The sequence below is a fragment of the Pan troglodytes genome, chromosome 21 (genome assembly GCF_028858775.2).
Source record: "Pan troglodytes isolate AG18354 chromosome 21, NHGRI_mPanTro3-v2.0_pri, whole genome shotgun sequence".
Classification (NCBI taxonomy): Eukaryota; Metazoa; Chordata; class Mammalia; order Primates; family Hominidae; genus Pan; species Pan troglodytes.
In genome coordinates this window covers 23,063,689-23,085,572 of record NC_072419.2, presented here as the reverse complement: position 1 = coordinate 23,085,572, position 21,884 = coordinate 23,063,689, and the positions used below count along the sequence as shown (strand labels likewise).

The 21,884-nt window shown below is 43.8% G+C and overlaps 1 protein-coding gene across 15 annotated transcripts in view; it reads left to right on the top strand.

Annotated features, from left to right (window-relative positions):
* Positions 1–21,884, top strand: part of KIF16B (kinesin family member 16B) — a 302,464-nt gene that overhangs the window by 871 nt on the left and 279,709 nt on the right. The window lies entirely within an intron of this gene.

Sequence of the window (21,884 nt, the reverse complement as noted above, 5' to 3'; positions counted from 1 at the left end):
ATGCTTTTCAGAATCCTTCTCTTCATTCACTGAAAAATAGCCTGTGCTCCCTTTTCAATGACCTCTTTTTAATCAGTTTAGAAAGTTTCGTTGGAAAAGTTACTTTTTAAATTGGTTTGACTTCAAAGAATGAGGTAGAAATGGGATGTGTCCTCCAAGGTGACAGGCAAGGTTCACACAGAGCCATTTGATTTTATTGACTTCTCTACCAAGTTGGTGGATATTTGACTTACCATAGGGCCTTTTTGCTTTTGTCATATCCTTGTGGAGGTTAATGTTTGGTAGTTCTGATGCCTGATTGGGGCAGCCGAAGGCCATAAAATCAAAAGATTTCCAGAACCTTATTTGACTCATCTAAATCTGTTTCTTCTCTTGGCAAGTAGGGAATCATTATTTTGGTTTGTAATCATTAAAACCCAATGTTTTCAGAATCTGCTTTTTGTGACTTTTGAGTTATTTCTAAAGCTGTTTAGAGTAAGAGTTTGACTTTTTTGCTCTAAGGGAATATTTTTGTTTCTGTGTACATTCCATCATAGAAGATAAACTTTAGAACGATTTTTCTTTATTATGGATTTTCATGTGTATAGAAGTTCTTTTTCTTTTTTGGAAAAAGGTGAACACATGCTAGAAAATTGTATTGTGTAACTTTAGAAAGTATTTGTTAGGCTGGGCGCGGTGGCTCATGCCTGGGAGCCACTTTGGGAGGCCGAGGCGGGCGGATCACAAGGTCAAGAGATGGAGACCATCCTGGCTAACACGGTGAAACCCCTTCTCTACTAAAACTACAAAAAATTAGCCGGGCGTGGTGGCGGACGCCTGTAGTCCCAGCTACTCGTGAGGTTGAGGCAGGAGAATGGTGTGAACCCAGGAGGCAGAGCTGGCAGTGAGCCGACACCGCGCCACTGCACTCTAGCATCAGTGACAGAGCGAGACTCCGTCTCAAAAAAAAAAAAAAAGTATTTGTTAAGCACCTACCAAACACATAGCATTGCTCTGGGTGCTGTCTGGGATACAAGGGGAATGAGACCTGGTGAGCCATGGTGAGAGAGGGATTATGTACTGGCATGAATCTTGTGAAGTATTGGGCCTGCTGGGACAGGAACTGTGAGTTCAGTGCCTTGCCAGTGTAGGCCTGGAGCCCAGGTACATGGAGGGATGGCAGGAAATAAGTCCAGAGGCCATGGGCTTTGGGGAGGCAGATTCGCGTGATGTTATTTATATTCTCAGTAGAGAACTCTGGTGGTGTCAAGATTGAGGTAAGAGGCAGGTGATTAGCAGTCTGAGCCAGAGATGAAATTGGAAGGCAGGATAGTTACAGGAAGACCATTCACTGGCAGAATTGGCAGGATTTGGCAGCTCACTGGATGGGAAGAAGGGGGAAGAATGCGAGCGTAGAGTCATTAACTGAGGTTTGATGCTGAAGGAGGTGAACAGGTTTGAGGAAGGTGGACAATGAAGTTGGTATGTTCTCTCTTGGATGTGGAGAGTTACATGAGATGTATTAAGTGTCAAGTACAAGCACAGAGCAAGTGTTTCACGCATGTTGACCTTGTTCATTATCTGAAGTGTGGGAAGGACATCCATCCCTCTGCTGGAGATGTTCAGCAGAAAGCTGAAAATGTGGGTTTAGGTCTCAGGTGATTTGAGGATCGACATTTGGAAATCTTTTGCACATAAACCACAATTTAAGGATGTTACGTGAGAAGAAAAGGGAGCCGGGGATTGGACATTGGGATATGCCCCTCTTTAGGATTTCAGGGAGAAGATTGGCTTGCAGTCCGTAGAGGAGAACCAGCACAGCAAATGGTCATGGCAGGAAAGGGAGAAGAGCATCCTGAAGGAAGTGGTGGGGGTTAGTGTCAAATACTGCCAGGATGATGAGAATAAGATGGTGTCCTTGGTCTTGAAGACAAGGCTAGTCGATAACCTTCCCAACAGTACTTTTAAGGAGAGTCAATGATTCAGAAGTTGGCAGTGAGTAGAAAGAGATATATAAATTGGCAACTGAATATACTTGACCTAATTTATAAGGAAAGACATGCATACTATAATAGTGATAAAATGCCATTTTTTTACCAGTGAGATTGATAAATATTAACTGAGCACCAATTGCTGGTACAGGAGTGATGAAACAGACGCCTCTGCATTGATCACGGAAGCATAAGGGATCAAAACATCTGAAACTTTCATATTGGGAAATTTGACAGTAGCTGTCAAGATTAGAAATCTGTATACTTAAGCAGAAAATGCTTCCTTTAAAAAATTGGAAATCTATAAACTTTTTGATTTGACCATTTCATTTCTACTTTTTCTAATTTCTAATTTTTATTATATGGATTATATTTCTGCCTACAAAGATATATGTGTAAAGATGATGATTTTTGCATCATCATTGATAACAAAAAATCATAAGTGACCTTAATATACAAAATTGGGAAATTTGTTAAGTTATAGCCTAAATCATTTGGTGGATTATTATGCAAGTCTTAAAAAGAGGGTGTTGATCTTAAAAGAGTTCCAAGGTAGAGGATTGAGAAAAGCAAGATATCCACAGTGGAGTAAAGTTGTGTGTTTGTGTGTGCTAACAAATGTACACACACACACACACACACAGATTCATCTATATGTAATGGTTTGTAAGAAACCTAACACTGATACCTCTAAAGAGGAGGACTGATGATGAATCCATTAGGCAAAGATGAAAGGCTTTTTTTTTACTGTTTGTTTTTACTTTTCTCATGCGTAGTTTTATAATTAATACTTAGAATTAATTATTAACCCAGCAGTGCTTATTTAGGTAATTTTAAAAAGTCACCTACAAAATTCACTGGCACTGGAGAAGTTTCAGTTGGTTGTGAGGAGGATTGAAGGAAGTTGTTAATGTTTTTAATGTTTATTTTTAGAGTAGTGGAGCCTCAGGCAAAGGGAAAGCAACCTACAGAAAAACAAGTCCCAGAGGTATTGGAAAGTAAGGACTGCTGGTGGTGGAGTATTGAGTTTGACTGAGTTTCTAAACTAGGGGCCTTTGCAGTAATCAGTCAGCCTTGTAAGGAATATGAGTGCTTGATTCAGGCCAAGATGTGATGAGTTTATTTTTATTGCCTTATGACTTTCAATTATGTGGCAGTAATACTCATTTCAAATGCGGAAGTGATTCTGTTACGTAGGCAAAATAGTAGCCACCTTTATTGAGACTTGACTCCATGCCAGACTCTCTGGTCCTAGCTCCAGGTACAAAATCCAGTTTAATCTTTGCAGCCATCTTGGCAGGTAGAGACTATTATTGTTATGCCATTTTACAGATTGGGAGACACAGTTTCTTACTGTGTTTGGACTGCTCTAACAAAATACTGTAAACTGGGTGGCTTATAAACAACAAGCATTTACTTCTCGTAGTTCTGAAGCTTGGGATATCCAAGATCAAGGTGCCAGCAGATAGGCTCTCTGGCTGTCTTCTGAGAGCCAGGTCCTCATACATGGTAGGTTCTTGCTGTGTACTCACGTGGTAGAAGGAGCAAACAGACACCCTTGGGCCTGTTTTATAAGGGTACTAATCCCATTCACGAGGACCTCATGACCTAATCACCTCCCAAAGGCCCTACCTCTTAATACTATCTCAGTGAGGGGTTAGGTTTCAATATTTGAATTTTAGGGGGAGACAAACATTCAGATCATAGCACATAGTTAACTTGCTCAAAGTCAAAGTCAGTTTCTTAAGACAGTCACAGCTACGCCTTTTTTTTTTTTTTTTTTTTTTTTTTTTGAGACAGGGTCTCACCCTGTTGTCTAGGCTAGAGTGCAGTGGCGCAGAGTCATGGCTCACTGAAGCCTCAACCTCCTGGTGGGCTCAGGTGATCCCCCTGCCTCAGGCTCCTGAGTAGCTAGGACTATTGGTGCACACCACCACACTTGGCTAATTTTTAAAATTATTTGTAGAGACGGGGTCTCCCTGTGTCGCCCAGGCTGGTCTCAAACTCCTGGGCTCAAGTGATCCTCCCACCTTGGCCTCCCAAAATGCTGGGATTACAGGTCCACGAAAGAGTTGCAATTGGGTGTGAAAAACACTGTTGTGGGTTCAAGTGAGATAACGCCTGTGGGTAAAGCTCTCCACACAGAGCCTGGCATTCAGCAGGGGCTCCCTGAAGAGTGCTTGTTGTCATTACTATTATTTTTACAGTTTAATAATTGTAACTTTATTCAAAAACAAGTATTTAAAAAATGCCAAAAAATATTTACTGAGTGCTGGTGATGTGCCAGCTTTATAGCTATGTTGTATAATGTGCTTGCTTATCTGATAGGGCAAATCCACCCCATTCTTTCTCTTTTCTGACTGTTCCTAGCCTTTCTTCCTGATTAGCCTCTCAGGTAGAATCTAGTATCAAGTCTGTCTAAAGTTCAGGAGAGAAAAAGAAGAAAAAAACCCACCAGTGGCATTTTGCCTGGATTTGATATCTTTAGGGTGTACTGATGTCTTCCTCTTTTAAAAAGAAGATAGGTCAAAGGGAAAGTAGTTCATGGTTAGCCTCTTAGGTCTGTGATGATGAGGACAGACATGTCTTGTATTAAGGACGGGAAGTATCTGTCAAGGCACTGCCAGGTACCAGGTACTACACTTATTTCTTTTTTTCGAGACGAAGTCTCGCTCTGTTGACCAGGCTGGAGTGCAGTGGCGCGATCTCGGTTCACTGCAAGCTCCGCCTCCCGGGTTCATGCCATTCTCCTGCCTCAGCCTCCCGAGTAGCTGGGACTACAGGCGCCCGCCACCACGCCCGGCTAATTTTTTTTGTATTTTTAGTAGAGACGGGGTTTCACTGTGTTAGCCAGGATGGTCTTGATCTCCCGACCTCATGATCCGCCCGCCTCAGCCTCCCCAAGTGCTGAGATTACAGGTGTGAGCTGCCAGCCCTATGCTTATTTCTTTACCTTGGCAATTGCATTTCCTCCTCTCACCAATTGACTGACCTATAAAAGCCAGAGGAGACTGAGACCCCTCAGATAATAATGCTGAGTTGAGCCAGCTGCTTCGGTTCCCTTCAGAGCCCTTTATGTAGTGACGTTGCCTCTGGGCTTACAGATGACAGAAGCCCGTGGCCTCAGGGAAATGCCGATCAGAGAATACACAACACACAAAAATAACAATAGAATCTGTGTACGGTTGAGATGGAACCTCTAGGGGATTCTAGAGGCTAGAGGAAGAGATCTCCAGGGCTTCTGCCATCTCTTTAGATAAGAGGGTGGAACTTGAGTTGACCCCTGAAGGGATATTGCCAGTGACCATATAGATAATTTCTGTTAGGTGCTTGGCTGATACTCTTTGGAAGTTGTCATTGTCAGCCCATTCTACAGATGAGGAACAAGGGCTCAGAGACTGTAATAAGGAGGTCTCTTATTCAGAAATAAGAAATAAGACCGCCCAAGGTCACATAGCTAGATACTATGATGCTGGATTTGAACCCAAGTCTCCCCTACTCTAACTTCCTAAAGTCCTTTCATTATACAGAAGACTTAGTTGAGAGGTGGGCAGGGGGTGGTTGGAAGGTAGGAACGCGTTTATTTCACTAATGATTTTAGACAAATTGAAGATTTTGTAAGAATTAGTTGCAAGGCAGGTAGACAGGGTGTTGTGAGGACTTTTCTTTGTTAAGCCTGGGCATTTGGGTTTTTGATCTCTAGATCCCTATGCTGGCCAGTATGATAACTATCGGCCACCTATGTGACTATTTAAGTTAACATAAAATAAAATAAAATAAAATAAAATAAAATAAAATAAAATAAGGATTTTAGTTAATTGCATTAGGCACATTTCAAATGCTCAACAGGCACATATTCAATAATGTAGATATAAATATATCCCCATCCTGGAAAATTCTCTTGTGCGACAAGTCTGAATAAAGGCTTGAATTCCAGCTCTTTTACTTTCTAGCTCCATGCCTTGGCACTTTATTGAACATGTCTGTGCCTCAGTTTCTTCATCTGTAAAATGGAGATCTCCATAGGACCCACCTCGTGGGGCTGGAATGGTAATTTAATGAGGTAGCATTTCGTACAGTGCTGGGCCCAAAAGTAAGCGTTCTGTAAATATCAGGTATATTATTAGGCATTGTGAGCTACTGATGGTTCTAAAACAGGGCTGTCTTTCGCCAATTAGTGTTTTCTGAAGTTTCATCTAATAGTAGTGTAGGGAAATAATAATACTAGCACCAGTAATGGTGAACTTTTATTTACCATTTGCCAAGGGCTGTGCAAAGTGCCTTTTATGCATTATTATCTCCCTGACTTTCCTGCCACCACTCTGTGACGCAAGACTGAGGTTCAAGATGTCTGTCTGAGTGCTGACAACCAGTGCAGGAAGACAGTAAAGAGAACTGAAATATGACCCATGGCGATTGGATTGTGGACATGGTTGTAATTGGAAAAGGCAGAGGCAAGGGACAAAACTTATAAACAAAGCCCTGAAGAAGCAATCACTGTATTTTCTGATTATGAAAATAATGTATGCTTATGAAACGTATGTGTTATGCAGAAAAATATACCGAAGAAATCAAATCGTAAATTGCTCATAATCCCACAATCTGGAGCTAACTACTCATAAACTTTTGGTGTGTTTGCACCTAGTCTTTTTCCCGTTTGTGTAGGACGTCGTCATGTACACACTTCTATATCCTGCTTTTTGCAGTTGCAAGAGACATTCTAAAGACCAGTCAGCAGGACATAGAGAAGTGGGGAGTCAAAGATGACTCTGAGTGGCTTGGGGCCTTATTAAGTGAAAGAATGACCTTTCCCAAAGGCAGTGATGCTGGCCCTACGCGGGTTGGGGTGGGTAGAAGGGCGTGTTGGTCTGTTGATTTGTTTCGGGGTGCTGGTGGGAACTCCAGGCAGTAGAAACTCAGGTGAGTTATCAGCTCTGCAGATGCGCATTTGCAGGTGGGTCACTGGAAGGTGATAGTTGCTGTGGTGGAAGTGAATTCTGTCTCTCAGAAAGAGCACAGTAAAGGAGAAAGAGAAAGGGTAACAGCAGTGCTGCATGAGCCGGGTTCAGGCTGGAGCTCTTCAGTGGGCTAGCCGAGTGACTGGGCAAGTTGATTTTCCTCTTTAAGGCTCAGGTTCAGTTTTGTAAAACAGTGATTCTCCAAGTGTGGTCCAGGGACAACTGGGTATCAGTGAGACTCTTCTATAGGGGGTTCACAAAGTCAGAACTGTTTTCACAGTACTACTAAGATGTTATATTCCATATTTTCATTCTCTCATGAGGGTACAGTCAAATTTTCCAGAAACTACATGATGTGTGATGATGTCACGGCTCTGTGGGCTGTGCATTTTGTTTAAAATTTTCACAGTTTTAATTTCTAACATGGTAACTATCAGTAGATATAATTGATGTTAATAAAAGCTCTTGGGCCTCCTCAGTAATTTTTTAAGCCTATGAAAGCGTCCTGAGGCCACAACATTTGAGAACCACTTCCATAAAATAATGCTGTATAAGTAGTTGAGATCAGATGAAATAAATAAATATATAATAACTGTCCACTAAATCATAGTTACTATTATCTTTTATACTCACTATGGTTACTGACAGCCAGATTTCAGGAGGTAGGAGTGGAGGATCAAGTTGGAGAGAGAAGGGGCATGGAGAGAGGAAGGGAGGAAGGCAGGAGAGTAGAATGTCACGCCTGACCAGGGGGCTCAAGGCTTGGGAGGAGGGAAGGTCGCCAGTGTGGGAGGCTGCACAGTCAGGCGGTTGGGCTCAAGTCTGTGGAGGGGTAGGAGGCAGTGCCATGGTTGTGGGAGGCTTGTGCAGTGTGCTTGGGCTGTGAGGGCATTGGAGGTAGCCTGTTGCTGCCCTTCCAGTTAATGGAGAGATGAAAGGAAGGAGGGAGCCTCATTTCCGTTCATCTATGCAGAGGTTGACTCCTGTAATCTTTTTTTTTCTTTCAGTTTTTTTTTTTTTTTTATTATACTTTAAGGTTTAGGGTACATGTGCACAACGTGCAGGTTAGTTACCTATGGTATACATGTGCCATGTTGGTGTGCTGCACCCATTAACTCGTCATTTAACATTAGGTATATCTCCTAATGCTATCCCTCCCCTCTCCCCCCACCTCACAACAGGCCCCGGTGTGTGATGTTCCCCTTCCTGTGTCCAAGTGTTCTCATTGTTCAATTCCCACCTATGAGTGAGAACATGCGGTGTTTGGTTTTTTGTCCTTGCGATGCACACGTATGTTTATTGCGGCACTATTCACAATAGCAAAGACTTGGAACCAAGCCAAATGTCCAACAATGATAGACTGGATTAAGAAAATGTGGCACATATACACCATGGAATACTATGCAGCCATAAAAAAGGATGAGTTTCTGTCCTTTGTAGGGACGTGGGTGAAGCTGGAAACCATCATTCTCAGCAAATTATCGCAAGGACTCCTGTAATCTTTTGAAACTTTTTTACTCCATGTTTGAGGCATGGCCTGGTTTGCATCCCTGGATCCCAGCCCTTACCTGGACATGGTAAACCCAGGCTCAGCAGAAGACAGATTTTTTTGTTTGTCTCTTTTTGTTTTGAAGAAGAGAAAAAGAAAACAGGGAGTTTGGGGTTGGTGAAAGAAGGCTGGAGGAGCAAGGGAGGGAAGGGGCTGCTGGCTGGAAAGAGAAAGGAGGGGAGAGTTGCTGCTGTTGCTGACACCTTGAGTTGGGAGCGCATGGAAGTTTTTTCTTTCTTTTAGGTGAACTTTATAAGTAATATGATGCAAATGTCTGGTATTTTTCCTTATACAATATTTTAAAATATCTTTGTGTGCAAAATACACTTATACAAGGTGTATTAGTAGTTTAAAAGGTGCTCTTGAGTGACTTGGGTCACATAATTTGGTTTTAAACTTCTGTTGCTTTATTTTAAACATGGAAACTGTGTGAGCATGAGAGTGGAGTGGGAGAGAGTGGAGTGGCAGAGATCGAGTGTGTATGTGTTTCTTTTTGCCTGTCAGAGAGAGAGAGAAGTTATTTAGAAATGTCCAGTTGTGTGATATATAGCAGTTGGGTCTAAAGTTGATTTATGTGATACTTCCTTGTTTCTTGACTGTTTTTCTAAGTTATTTTGATAGCTTTGGCTGTTTTTGCAGATTCTGGAATTGGGATGCCATCTTACTGAAGCTTGTTTTGTGAAAGAGAATATGTTAATTATACTTGTAGCCTGGGAAAAGAAGTAATAGTGTTTTAGCTCCTTCCTGAGGACTGAGAGATTTATTTTGGTGGCTTTGACTGCCTTTCCTCACGTTCAGGTTATAAAAAGACAGGGGAAAAAATCCTTCCAGGGAGGTTGGTCAGCACTGGCTTGGACTTAGCCCGCACATTCATCCAAGCACAAAGGAGGTAACCACCAGTGGGGCCAGGAAGCTTGCCTTCAGTCACTCCTATTATCCCTGCGCGGAGCATTTGTGTTTTTTGCTCTGTCCATTTCCAAATGTATTCATTTTTCATTGTTGCTGTCCATGAGATAGGAAATAGCTGTTTCTGTGATCAGTCATTTATTTATAGACACTTTAAGTACATTTCAGTGGGATATGTAGAATTTAAAGTAAATTGAGAAAGTTAACGCTTTCAATGTAATTGTTGATCAGTAATTTGGTCACTCATTACTATTTCTGGCCACTCATTCACTTGCTCGGAATTCTGCTAAATCCTGCGCTGTACTGTCTAATTCACTTCTTCACAACAGTTCTACAGGGGTGAACATCATTAGATCCGTCTTATAGATGGGAAACTGAGTCTCAGAGAAGGATCAGTTTCTGTCTCATATGCCCGTCTTCAGAGAAGGCTTTATTACCTCACTCTGGTTTTCTGGCTTGCTAACATTCCCCATTTTATGAATGTATATGTGTGTGTATGTGTGAATATATTTTTGTTTGCTTATTATCTCTTAAACTCTCTGAGAGCCAGTCACCGTGTAGGTCTTGTTCATGGCTGTTTCCCCTGGGCCTGGAACTGTGCCGGGAAGACATGAGCACTCAGAAAGTATTTGTTACATTTTTAAGTATCTCCACTCACCCTCCACACATGCCTCTCACTTTCTGTGGATGCTCGTGAGGGATTGGGATCCGTAGTCACGGCGTTTGTTGCATGTCTCACATTGTTCTCCGTGAGGAGGAAAAGAGCATCTTGACAATCCTCCTATTGGGTATTAGGAAGACGTGAGGGGTGACGGAGGGCTGAGCAAGAGCCTGGGTAAACAAGGACAGCTTCAGCTCTTTCCCGTGTATTAAGTTTACTTAATATTACACTCCCAATGAAGATTAAGATTACTTCAGATTACACACCAATGCACATTATGTTTGTCCCTTAAGGTTAGAGAGTTGGAGGTACAGCACTATGGTACGGCACTTTACTGTGTTTAAATGATGCATAGTTTATAGGGCAGAATACTCTTGTTTCTTTCTTCAGAAAAAAATATTTAAAAAAAATTTTTATTTTGAAATAATTGTAGATTTATATTAAAGTTGCAAAATAGTAGAGAGTTCCCACATATAAACTCTTCACCGAACTTCCCGTAATATTATGCCTTATGTAACCACAGCGCAATGATCAAAACCAAGAAATTAACTCAATTTTATCTAGATTTCACCGGTTTTCCCACTAATGTCTTCCTTCTGGTTCAGCATCCAATCCGGGATCCCACATTGCATCTAAATGTAGCGTGTCTCCTGAGTTTTCTCTGGTACGTGACAGTTTGTAAGTCTTTCCTTGTTTTTCATAACCTTAATTATTGAAGAGTACTGGTCAGTTATTTTTTAGAATGGTTCTCAGTGTGGCTTTCTCTGATGTTTTATCACAAATACATTGAAGTTAAGCAATTTTGGCAATAATACCACAAAAGTGATTTTGTGTCCTTCATATGTTACTGGGGTATGTGATGTCAATATGTCTTACTACTGGTGATGTTGACCTTGATTACGTGGTTAAGGTGGTATCTGCAGGGTTTCTCCACTGTAATGTTTTATTTTTATTTTTTCCTGTTTGTAATTAATAAATATCTTGGGGGAGATACTTAAAATTTTTGACTTCAGTTTGCAAAAGAATTTTCCCCTCATGGCAACACACCTCAGATTTTCTAATAAAAGTTATTGTGAATATAAGAACTATTTAAAACTTTTTTTTTCCCTCTGACTTAGTGAGAAAGGATTTGTCATATTATTTGAAATGAAGGGCGCTTGTGTTTTGGAAGGCTGATGATGATTGTATAGAACTATGTGCTTCAAACAAGATCCACAGTAAGACATTCATCTGCTCAATGCATGCTGATATTTTCTACTCTCTACTACTTTTTTTTGAGACAGAGTCTTGCTCTGTGGCCCAGGCTGGAGTGCAGCGGCTCCATCTCTGCCCACTGTAACCTCCACCTCCCGGGTTCAAGCAATTCTTATGCCTCAGCCTCTTGAGTAGCTGGGGTTACAGATACCCGCCACCATGCCCAGCTAATTTTTTTTGCAGTTTTAGTAGAGACGGGGTTTCACCATGTTGGCTAGGCTGGTCTTGAACTCCTGACCTCAGGTGACCCACCCACCTCAGCCTCCCAAAGCGCAGGGATTACAGGCATGAGCCACTGCGCCTGGCCTCTCTACTATATTTTTTTTAAAAAAGATGATTGTTACTCACTAAAATGATTTTATGATTCATAGTTTGAAAAAAACACTGATGAAGTGAATTTATTATCCAGAGAAGTTGGTAAAATCTGATTTTGTTATTCGAGACAACACTGAGACATCATGCCGTCAGAGTGACTGCCAATTCCATTTCCTCTTGTTAGCTGGTTAGAGCTTTTTTTCTTTTTTTTTTTTGAGATAATATCTCACTTTGTCACCCAGGCTTGAGTGCAGTGACACGAAAATGGCTCACTGCAGCGTTGACCTCCCAGGCCCAAGCGATCCTCCCACCTCAGCCTCAGCCTCCCAAGTAGCTGGGTGATTTTTGTATTTCTTTTAGACAAGGGGTTTCACCATGTTGCCTAGGTTGGCCTTGAACTCCTGAGCTCAGGTGATCCGCCTGCCTTGGCCTCCCAAAGTGTTGGAATTACAGGCTTGAGCCATTGCTCAGATCAAGATTTTAAACTTTTAAGAGTGTAGGATTCTGAACCCCCCATGGGATGCCTGCTCTCAGGAACTTGGTGTCCTTTGCCCCAGGGGCCTGTGGTCTCACCTCACTGCACCTGCTGATTCTTATTGACAAAGTCTAAGCCATCACAGGGATTCTGCCTGGGACACAGTTAAGTCACTGTGTGAACTTCCTCAGAGCAGGACTTAAAAGCTCCCCAGGGAACTGTCAAGAAAAAATGATTCTAGGTGATGGAGACTAGCTCAAAAGTCAATCAATTTGCCAGATAAGGCTTTACGAAAATATCCGGTCTGTTCTCATCCTTTTCCCTAAAGTTGGTGTTTTCATTTGACGAGGTAGATGGGCCCTTGTGAGAAGGTATCAGTGGTCCTTGGCTGGTGTCCACATGTGATGATTCAATTAAGGCGCTTTTCTTTCTTTTTTAAAAAATATTTTTAACTTTTTGTTTTGAGGTATTTATAAGAATTTGCAAAAATAATACAGAGTTCCCATGTACCTTTTACCCAACTTCTTTGAATGTTCTTTTCTTCTATAACTATCTTATAATTATCAAAACCGGAAAGTAATATTGATACAACATTATTTGAATGTTGTATCATTATTTGAATACAAATCTGAATAGACTTTATTCAGATTTCTCAGATTGCCCCAGCAATGTCTTTTATCTGGTCCAGGATCCAGTCCAAGGTAACAAAATTCATTTTATTATCATGTAAAACATTTTTTTTTTGAGACAAGGTCTTTTTTGCTCTGTCACCCAGGCTGGAGTATAGTGGCATGATCACAGCTCACTGTAGCCTCAGCCTGCTGGGCTCAAGTGAACCTCCTGCCTCAGCCTCCTGAGGAGCCGGGACTACAATCATGCACCACCACACCCAGCTATTAGTAATTTAAATTTTTTTTTTTTGTAGAGATGGGGTCTCCTTATGTTGCCCAGGCTGGTCTTGAATCCTTGGGCTCAAGTGATCCTTCTGTGTTGGCCTTCCCAGCATGTGGGGATTACAGGCATAAACAGTCTTTGTTGTTGTTGTTGCTGTTTTGTTTTTGTTAAACCCAGCTGTGTGAAACATTCTTAGTTAAGACTTTTTTTGGTATTAGGGGCAACTTTGCCTATGCTGATAATCATATTTAGGGTAAGAGTAGACGGCATTTCCTCCAGAATACCTCTGTCCATTCAAAAGATTGAGGAATTATGCCTCCTGGCATCCTTTGATGGACTATGGATAGGCACTTTGGGCTGTTAACACCTTGATTGGATTGTTTACTTTCACTTATCAAATGAGACGTGGGGCATTTTGATTCTTGGTGGGGTGGAAAGGGTTGGAGTTTAGAGTGAGTTGGAGGAAGACAGGTCTCAGTGGTGTGGCAAGTATTGGTTTTAGGCAGAATTAGTTAAATATATAGTACAAGGGTTGCAAACTCAATGCCTATAGGGACCAGGCAGACCTGGAATAATTCCACATTAGAAACCGTGAGCAGAGAGGAGAAAATAAATAAAAATAAATATATTTTCATCTTCACAATCAGGGAGATAATAGGCTGTGGAGGGCACTTGCTAGCTTCCGTAACAAATTTACCCCCACTTGGGTTTTTTTTTTTTTTTTGAGTCTTGCTCTGTTGCCTAGGTTGGAGTGCCGTGACATGATCTGGGCTCACTGCAGCCTCTGCCTCTCAGGTTCAGGCGATTCTTGTGCTTCAGACTCCAGAGTAGCTGGGATTACAGGCGCCTACCACCGCACCCAGCTAAATTTTGTATTTTTAATGGAAACAGGGTTTGCCATGTTGGCCAGGCTGGTCTGGAACTCCTGGCCTCAAGTGAATCCGCCCGCCTTGGCCTCCCAAAGTGTTGGGATTACAGGCGTGAGCCATCGCACCCACCCTCCCCCCACATTTTCGTGGCTCTCACTAAAGATACCAAAGAAGTTTATCTTTTGCCATGTAAACAGATGACAATCTGCAGTTCCTGGTCAGCAGGTGGTTTTTCTTCTATATCCTGGAGCCTCTTTTATACCTCTGGGGCCTCACAGTCTTCTCTGCTTAGCCAGCGGAAGAGGCGAGAGGGTGGAGGAGGCACACCTTCTTCTTGGCTGCTTTGGTGTGGGAGAGACACATCAATAATGCTCACCCTTCATTGGTGAGAATAGTCACATGGCCACGCCGGATGCAGGGAAGGCTGGGAACCTGTTGTTACTGGCTAGGAGCCACGTTCCAGTAACAATTCTATACCCAACAGGGGAAGTTGTCTCTTTCTGCCACACTCTGTGTCTAGAGAGATGATGTTTCTCCATTCTGATCAGTGATGCCATTCAGGACCTCGGCACCTGCCACTCATCTGCTGGAGGTGTTCTTTCTCCAGATGTCCGCATCTCCCACTCCTTCTCTCTTGAATTTTTGTTCAAATGTCGCTTCTTCAATGTGGGCTTTCTCAGTTATTCCATTGAAAATAGTGCCCCCTATCGCTGGTGTTTCCTGTCCCCCCTCTATTTTTCCTCGTTTACAGCACTTATCAAAATTTGGCCTCTTAGGTATTTTCCTTACTTACTGGTTTATAGTCTGAGTCCTCTGTGAGCACTGGGACCATTTCTGTCTTGTTCTTGGATTATGCTCCTTGTGCTTGGCGTGTACCAAGTGTTCAGGTGTTGAATGAAAAATGGGAACCCGTACTGTTAAAATCCCTAAATTTTCAAATATTGGCAAGGATTTTAGCGGAAACAAACAACCAAACAAGGAAACCATGCAGGCCAAACAGATACTCTCTCTGGGTATGATGCTGTCTGCCGGCTGCCAGCCTGGGCTTCGAGTGGAGGACCAGGTGCCAGGGGCTGAGGCTGGAAGACATGGGTTTGCATTCTGAGTCTGCCACTTGCTCATTTTGTGAGCTTGGATGTATTAGTGTACTTCTCTGAGCCTCAGATCCTTCTTCTGAAACATGACTTTAATAGTCCTCCCTTCTTGCCCTCTTCCTCTGGTGTTACTGTGATGACTATATGGGGTAGATTATACATAAAAAATGCACAGTGGGCTAGGTGCAGTGACTCATGCCTGTAATCCCAGCACTTTGGGCGGCTGAGGCAGGTGGATCACTTGAGATTAGGAGTTTGAGACCAGCCTGGCCAACATGGTGAAACCCCATCTCTACTAAAATTACAAAAATTAGCCGGGCGTAGTAGCAGGCGCCTGTAATCTCAGCTACTTGGAGACTGAGGCAGGAGAGTCACATGAACCTGGGAGGCGGAGGTTGCAGTGAGCCGAGATTGCGCCACTGCACTCCAGCCTGGGTGACAGAGAGAGACTCCATCTCAAAAAACATATATATAGTATTAGTATGTGTGTGTGTGTATATATATATAGTATTTATATATAGTATTAATGATTAATATTAATGATTAATATTAATACTATATATAGTATTAATGAGATATTTTACATTTTTCGTGGTAAATACATCTTTAAAATCTGGCATGATTTTGTACTTACAGCACAACTCAATTTGGATTAGTCACATATCAGGTGTTCAGTAGCCACGTGTGGCTAGTAGCTGCCATATTGGACAGCACAGGTCTAGTGAGTGAACAAAAGATCATAAAGTAGTGGTAGGTGGGAACATTCTATAAAGAAAATAAAGCACAGTAAAGGGGTAGCTAACCACAGATAACAGTGGTCAGGGAAGGACTGGCTGTGCAGGTGATTGGTGAAGGAAGTAAGGTAATGAACCGTGGGAATATCTGGGAAGAATATTCTAGGCAGAAGTAACAGCCAGTGCAGAGGCTGTGTGTCAGGAGCATGCCTGGAACATGCAATGGGTGCAGGGAGGTCCGTGGGCCCAGAATAGGGAAGTGTGGCTCATGTAGGGCCTATTACGCCACCTAAAGTCTTAGGTTTTAAGTGTGGTAGGGCCATTGGAGGAGTGAGAACATGTGTTGGCCTGACATATGTTGTCAAAAGGTCACTTGTGCTGCTAATGGAGAACAGAATCCCAGGGGGCAAGAATAGACACACAGTGATTTGAGCAAGAGGCATGGATGTATACAATCATGATTATTCACTCAGCAAGCATTTACTGACCACATATAGAGTGCAAACCATCGTGTTTTGCATCAAGGACACAGTGGGCATAGTCCTTGGTCTCTGGAGGCTTCGGGTAGCCAGTTAGTGACCAGTTGGTTCATGGCAGAGCAGTGTGAGAATGTGGAGAGCCATTCTGTTGAGGAGACAGGTGTGATACCACCTGGTTGTGCTGTTTCTTTGTTTTTGTTTTTGGTGAGGCTGATCACCAGCTAGAGTGTCATGTAAAGAAGTTGCACCCAAGTGACCTGTAAGTTTCTTCTAGTGCTGAGATGAACAGCCTTTATTCTGTTGGTACTGGACCACCTCTGAAGATGAGCTGGGGAGGTGGGGGCTGATGTTATCAGTGTCTAATGAGTGGCCCAGTGTTGGAAGGGGGAGGATGGTAAAGGAGGGAATTTAGGAACACTCCAAGGCAAGCTTTTCCCCAAGGGAACCTTGTTTCCAGGGTAACATAGCCTACGTTTTCTACCAACAAATAGTTTTCAGATTTTCTGCCCTTTCTAATGACTAATAAATGAATTAATGAGTCAGTAGAAATAATCCATTCCTCCTTCTCTAGAGCCTAAGTGCTCATGAAACTGATTTGATTGTCTTTGATTTGATCTTGGCTTGAATTCCTTTCTGTTTTGATTTTGAAGAATGAGAAAATTTTGTGGTTGTTTTTGTTTTTGCCATCTTCCCCCTTTTCCCTTTTACCTTCTCTGACTTTTGAGAGGTAGCTATCACTAATCAGTACTGAATAAAGGTGATGTATTTTTCTATACCATCTTCTTAAGCCCTTGAAGCATATTTGTATTTATTGATTTGCTTTGTTTTTATTTGTTTATTCATCTGTTCAGCAGACATTAAGTGCTTTCTGCATGTGAGAAACTGCTTTTTCCTTTTATGAGCTTTTCCTTGGAGGATGACCTTTGGTCTATGGCTTGATTAAGCCAGTAAGGTTTCTTTGGGGATGTCATTAGTCTCATAATCCCGAACTTTTGCATCATGCCCAGTACAGTGCAGAGTGTGGCAGAGGCATGCATGTGGAAGGGTAGGTTCTCAGGTTACATCTTGCCATTGCCACTAACCACCTGCATTGTTTTATACGTGGCACTTTGTCTTCTGATTTCGTCTCATATCCTCTTCTGTACAGTGAGGAGGATCATATGTTCCTTATTCATAGGGTTAGTTTGAGGACTTAAGGAATTAATGGCTGTGAAGTGCTTGCACAGAGTAAGCACAATGAATGCAACATTACAATTTTGTCTTGTACCTAGGGTTTTACATGAATATTGTGGTGATGTTGGTATGGGATCCTTGGGGTGTCATTTTGCCAGCTGGAAACCTTTGTGGCCAGTGGCACCTTTGCCCAAGTTTTGCTCAGGCTCATTCTGTCCACTCAGCCTGGCAGGCTGTGCTCAGCTCGTGCTACCAGCCTGGATCCCATGCCTGCCAAGGGCAAGCCAGGCATGGAGCGGCAAAGGGTGTGTGAGTGAGTGTGGGGTCCAGCTACTGCTCACAGCCAGGCATGCTGGCTGCCGTGGGGTGGGCAACTCCAGGTGCTGGCATGGGCACCAACTCCCTGCAAGGCTGCAGCTGGACCAGATGTACTGCAAGCAGCTTCCGTGGCTGGCACTGGGGAATGTGGTAGCACCTGGAAGTTCGGAGACACCAGAAACCACAGAGCCCCAAAGAGGGTGTGACAGCCCTGGCTCAGGAGCTCCTAGGCCTGGGCTCCCTAGAGGGCCACAGCTCTTCTCTCCCCTCTTTCCTTTTTGTTGCCTGCAATGTGGTGAGCAAGGGACATGTTTGGGCCCTGTTCATGCTACAGCTGTTTTAGCCCCACCATTTGATGGGTCCCAAGTTCCTGTCTTTTGTCCAGAAAGAATAAGGTACATGGGAAAGTGGAGGGTGAGCAAGGCAAAGAGGAGCTTTATTGAGCGACAGACAGCTCAAAGGAGGCCCGCACTGGGTAGCTCCTGTCTGCAGGCAGGGTGTCCTGATGAGCGTTCAGCTCTCAGCAGAGAGGAGACCCTGGAGTGGGTAGCTCCACTCTGCAGGCAGGTCATCTGTTCAATGTTCAGCTCTCAGCAGAGAGGAGACCCTGGAGTGGGTAGCTCCACTCTGCAGGCAGGTCATCTGTTCAATGTTCAGCTCTCAGCAGAGAGGAGACCCTGGAGTGGGTAAATCCTCTCGGCAGCTGGCAGGTCATTGTCTTCTCGAGTCTGGCTGAATCCTGGGCTTTTATGGGCCTCATAGGGGAGGAAATATGTGCAGATTGGTCCATAGGTGGCTATGGGTGGGCCCGGCAAAAAACCACAAGTTCCCACTCCACTCTGCAGGATTGGCAGCCTGGTCCGCAGGCTTCAGGTCCTCCTCAGTTTGAAGCTGGGGCTTCACCCAGGACCCACCTCCTTCTTTCTACCCAGGAGCCTGCCTGTCTCCTGCTGCTGTTCATGGTTCCCAGGCTGTTCATGCCAAGGGGTGCCTGCAGGCCGGCGCTGAGCTGCCCTCAGCCCCACCTCAGCCTCCCTCCCATGCTCATCAGTGCTAAAAGTCTGGAGGGGGCTGAAGTGGCTGTGGACTGGCATGTCAGTGCTTCCCCAAGTGTGCGCACACCTGGCTGGGCTGCGACAGTGCAGGACTCCTTCCTGCTTTGGGCTCCTGTCTGCTCCTGTCTGCTCCTGGTTCCTGCCGGCTCTGTGGAGCATGCAGCCCAGCCGCACCTCCCCCACTGTAGCCAGCGTCTTGGTAGCGGTTGCTGCAGATGGACCACTGCTGCTATGAATGTGGAGAAGAATCTTACATAACTAAATAATGAATAGACAAAGTCTACTAGTCACTGAGTTCTAAGTTCTGCTGTGTAGATAGTAAAGTACAGGAGGTGTCTGGAGAAAGGAACATCAATGTGAGCTTATGTTTACAAGCAAGGTGTTTTGGGGGAAGTTGAGCTATTGAGGTCCAAATAGGCTTAGCTGGTGAACAGTAGATACTCTCTTAGGCTCAATGTCTGTCTCTCCGTTGGGCTCAATAAAAGCCACAGAGCTTTTCTTGGCTAGAGATGAGTAAGGGTACGATCCCCACTCTCAAGTAGCTCATGATCTTGTGGGAACAACAGAAACAAAGAAAGCCTCACAAGTTCTCTAGTTAATAATGTTGCATTCAAGGCGTGACAGCGTGGGGGTCAGGAGGCATTGAGTAGAGCTCCTTGGGAGGGCTGGAGAAACACCCTAGAGGACATCAGCACTGAGGGCAGGGCTCCCTGGCAGGATGAGTCAGCCAACAGACAAGGCTGGCAGTAGCGTTTTAAGCAGAAAGCGTACAGAGACCCCAGGCTCTGGAGTGTGACTGTGAGCTACAAAGTCTCACGAAATGGCTGAAACTTCAGATGGGTGGTGAGAGTGGAGACCGGAGAGTTGGGAGGCCACATTAGAAATTAAAATAGAGGCCGGGTACGGTGGCTCATGCCTGTAATCCCAGCACTTTGGGAGGCCGAGGTGGATGGATCACTTGAGGTCAGGAGTTCGAGACCAGCCTGACCAACAGGATGAAACCCTGTCTCTACTGAAAATACAAAAGTTAGCTGGGTGTAGTGGCAGGCACCTGTAATCCCAGCTACTCAGGAGGCTGAGGCAGGAGAATTGCTTGAACCCAGAAGGTTGCAGGGAGCCAAGATCACACCACTGCACTCTGTCTTAAAAAAATAATAATAAATTAAAATAGAAAGTTAAAACATAGGCATATATAAGCATATATTTCCTTAGCTATCAGAAATGTGAGTGTGAAAAAGACAAATAATGTGCTGGTGTCATAATGAAAATAATTTTAACCTTGCAGAGCCCCCTAAGACCTTTAAAAACCTCTAGGCTGTGTGTCAGGATACAGTGGTCTCCAAGCTAGGCACAGTTCTTGCCTTTGTTGACTAGATGCTGTGGTGCTGTGGAAGCCCATGGTGGGGGGTTGGGTCTAACAGACTTGTGGCATCAGGAAAGGTACCTGGAGAGACAGACCTGAAGTGGAGACTAGCCTGGGACAACAGGTGTAGTGGTGGATGGAGCAGCATGTGGGAGGCCCAGAGGCCTCACCTGAAAACCTCAACGAAGCTCATAATGGCTGTGTGTTAATATTGCATATGCTGGGATGATAGCGGCAGTTTGAGTTCTCTGGCTTCAGCGTGATATGATTTTATCCACTTGTTTATTTTCAGAGGCACATGTAGCTGTTCTCAATTCCCTTCTCTGTATGACTTATAGGAAGCTAAAGGCTTTCTCGTGTTAGAGAGCTTCCTATTTCAAGTGCTGAGCTGGGTTTGTCAAGCTTTGAAAATGTAGACAGAGCCATGAAACCTAAGGAGGACTCAGAGGAAGTGTCCATGTGTAGGAGAGACAAGGCTGAATTAAAAGGCATGATTAATCACAAAAGAGTGGAAGAGTGACGCTTGAGAGTTGAGGACGTGAGTAAAACAGAAGTAGAACTGCTCATTTGATGTCATCACGTTACCTCAAGATGAGCCCTCTTGGCCTCAGACAGTGGGTAGCGTTACATTATATGTTAGCTCCGCGCCCCCACGCCCACCCTCCTTCTTTGAAATGATGTCTAAATTAGAGGTGTAACTGTCCCACCAGGTGCAACTTGAGCCTTCCTTTGCCCTCCTGTAGCTGTCGTGGGAGTGGGGGCTGCTTTCTTGGGCACAGACTGTTTGGTCAGCTGAGCCACAGAAATGAGGCCAGACCTGTTTTGCTCTCTGTCTATGCTTGATTGCAAGGAACACTGATGATATCAGAGGGCTTTCTTACCTCAGGCCCTTCTGGCTTAAGGACAAGGTTATTTCTTTCATTTCTGTCTGCAAACTGTGGTAGTGTATTCAATTTCAAGGATTCTGGGATGAATTCTTCAATGATAAGAACCTGCTATTATTGTCCCTGCTTTACAGCTCCAGGGATTGGCAGCCTCATTCTTCAAAAGTTGCACACCTTTAGGGCCTTGGGAGGTACAGGCACCAGCAAGGAGTCAGAAGGAATGAAAGCTGGAGAGCTGCGGCCCACACTGGAAAGACAGGAGGAAAGGAGAGAGAAAGCGCCTCGGCCAGGCACAGTGGCTCACGCCTGTAATCCCAGCACTTTGGGAGGCTGAGGCAGGAGATCACCTGAGGTCAGGAGTCTGAGACCAGCTTGACCAACATGGTGAAACCCCATCTCTACTAAAAATACAAAATTAGCCGGGTATGGTGGCGAATGCCTGTAATCTCAGCTACTTAGGAGGCTGAGGCAGGAGAATTGCTTGAACCAGGAGGCGGAGGTTGCAGTGAGCAGAGATCGTGCCATTGCACTCCAGCCTAGGCAACAAGAGCAAAACTGCATCTCAAAAAAAAAAAAAAAAAAAAAAGAAGAGAAAGCCCCTCACTGGTGGTTTCTTCACTAAATCCTAAATAAGAAATTAGAAAACCTAGATGGTCACACCTAATGTGCTCCTAGCTGGGTTAAATCATGTTTTGTTCAAAGTAAGCTTGATTATTTTCATCACATCAGCCAGCATTTTCATTCCTGTGTTTTGAGAGAAGTGGGAAATCCAGGCTCTCATGTAAAATATTATTTTAAATATGTTGGCAACTAATTAAAAATGTTTTAGAGCACCCGTTCTAGCCCTGGGATGCTATTTTAAAACTTCCAGTTTAGAATGCATGTTTCGGCCAGGCATGGTGGCTCATGCCTGTAATCCCAGGACTTTGGGAG